This window comes from Aptenodytes forsteri, unplaced genomic scaffold (assembly GCF_000699145.1).
Source record: "Aptenodytes forsteri isolate BGI_AS27 unplaced genomic scaffold, ASM69914v1 Scaffold47, whole genome shotgun sequence".
In the NCBI taxonomy this organism is placed as follows: domain Eukaryota; kingdom Metazoa; phylum Chordata; class Aves; order Sphenisciformes; family Spheniscidae; genus Aptenodytes; species Aptenodytes forsteri.
In genome coordinates, this window is record NW_008794731.1 from 2,381,537 (window position 1) to 2,383,995 (window position 2,459).

The 2,459-nt window shown below is 40.0% G+C and overlaps 1 protein-coding gene across 1 annotated transcript in view; it reads right to left on the minus strand.

Moving 5' to 3' along the window:
- MTG2 (mitochondrial ribosome associated GTPase 2) overlaps positions 1-2,453 on the minus strand; it is an 8,033-nt gene extending 5,580 nt beyond the window's left edge. The window contains exons 1-2 of the mRNA XM_009273954.2: positions 2,388-2,453; positions 573-720 (exon numbers count right to left, since the gene is read on the minus strand). The gene's annotated coding sequence lies outside the window, so the exon portion shown is untranslated. The remainder of the gene's footprint in view (positions 1-572; positions 721-2,387) is intronic.
- Between the last annotated feature and the right edge of the window lie 6 nt (positions 2,454-2,459).

The window sequence follows — 2,459 nt, forward strand, 5'->3', positions numbered from 1 at the left end:
ATTACCCAGCTTTCTTGGGCCCCTCTTCCCTCCAGGGCTTTATCCCACGGTACTGTACCAAGCAGATCCCTGAAGAGGCCAAAGTCTGCTCTCCTGAAGTCCAGGGTAGTGAGCTTGGATCTTGAACTCCACCATTTCATGGTCACTGCAGCCCAGGCTGCCCTTGAGCTTCACATTCCCCACCAGCCCCTCCTTGTTGGTGAGAAAAAGGTCCAGCATAGCACTTCTCATCGTTGGCTCCTCTATCACTTGGAGAAGGAAGTTATCATCAACGCATTCCAGGAACCTCTCGGAAGGCACCAGCCACTAAAATGTCTGCAAAATATCTTGATTTTCAAAATGCTTTCTAAGGCTGCCACTGTCATTCATGTCCCTGTTACCACAGCTCAGGACAAAGCTTAAAAAGCAAAGACATCTTATACAGAAATAACCATTTCAACATTTTTGACATTTACATTTACCAGCTCCCACCATAAAAACAGTGTGTTGTAGGGTTGTTTTTGCTGGGGGGGGGCGGGGGGCAGCATTAAGCAATAAGACAACAAGAAACAAAACAGATTTAGTGATTTTACCTTTCAAAATGACATGACCCCCATCACCTCCATTTCCACCATCAGGACCTCCAAATATTTTTCTGGGTTCACTATAAAAAGAATGACCTCCTCCTCCTCCTTGTCCTCCAACCACACGCACTTTCCGGTGATCCACAAAATAACGTGTCTGTAACAAGGATGGGTTTTGTACCCTTTAAACAGAGTTTATCAGACTCATCTTCCAACAAGCTGATTGTTCTGCAAAACTTAGTAATATGCAGACCTGCTATGTCATGATGAGTTCCATTCAACAGCAAAAAAAATAATAAAGAAATCAGAACTCTGCTGTCATTCACAGATCAACTAAATACAGCATACCAAGTATAATATGAAAGAAAAATAGATCATGTTGTTCAAGTATTTTTTAAGAACCCCCTTAAAAGTACATGCCAGAGGCTATGTCCATATAACCTAATGCAGCAGCTCAGATACCAAAAGTGCAAAATTCCTGTTATTAGTTCCCTTAACATGAAAAGTATTCTTTTAATGCAGCTAGATAATGCTGACACTATAAGCCAAAATCACTCAGTAACTGTGTTCCTACTCATGAAAGCAATTTTTTTTTTTTAAATTATACACATAAACTTTTACTGAAATTTGCAAAAAAAGACATAGTGCATGTGTCAGGATATTCTCATACTGATTCATGCTTTCTATACCAGCTGATGAAATTAAGGCAAACTTCAATCTTCTAACAATTAAGAAAACTATTAAAGACAAAGAACAGAAAGTATTTGCAAACAGAATAAGCAGAGGAAATCTTAATATATGCCACAACCAGTTGCTCAAGGGCTAAAAAAAATATAGTCTAAAGAGAATTCCAGATCTTGGCTCTATTTCTGACATTAACTTAATATTTGACTTCTTGGCAAATAATTATACTGCACTATGTTTCAGCTTTTTTGTCAGCAAAATAGGTAAATACCATAAAACCTATCTCCAGGAAGTGGGCTGAAATCCCCAAGGGAAAATAGTAGAGAAATACATTCATATAGGTAGGTGAAATTGTTTACACATCGGGATGAAAAGAGAAAGCATGACCTTGACTGTGCTAACATTCAAATTCTGTCAATTACTAAGGGACTTCATAATGAGAATGAGCAATAAGGGTCACTTTAATTAAATAGCCCAAACAGTATGCGAGGGAGAAAAAGTCTTATGAGTATTATGATACCAAGATAAGCAACTGAAAAAAAGCCCTAAGTCTTGATAATTAAAGTTATACTATGACCAACGATTTCTTAAAAAGCCTCTTTTAGAAAAGTATTTGGCACCACCACACGGCGAGACAGAAAACGACTGCTTTAAAATGGGAAGTGATTTATTGATCATTAGGAATTAAGACTAGAAAAAGAATACGAAGAAGAAGTTCTGTGACCCTGCAGCTTCTCTGACATAAAATGCTGTGTGTTTGGCAGCTAACTACTATGCAAGACCATAAAAACAGTGGGAAGCAAAACAGTATTTCAGCATTAAAGCTACGTAAGACTTTTTGCTTTCTCGACCTATGCATGCTTCCAGCCCAAGAAGCGCTGCGGCTGAAGGCACGCTTACCGCTACTACAACCCCTCTGAACCCCGACAATGTCACACGGCAGACGTTCTTCCTCACTATTCACAAAGTTAATCAGATTTTAGAAAGACAGTCCCTCACACCAAGGGCATATATTTGATCGCTGTGAGGAGAAAACGGCAAGGAGCAGGTAAGCTCTGTTTTCTAACGCGTGCCTGGGAGGTGACCACCCAGCAAGGTAACTGCGCTGCACGCCAACAGCTGATTTACTCTAGAACTTACCAGTTTCCTTTCCGAAATGACTCTTTTTTGCCTCAGCCGCCTGTTCTTTGAGTACCTTGCGCAGGTTGTGGA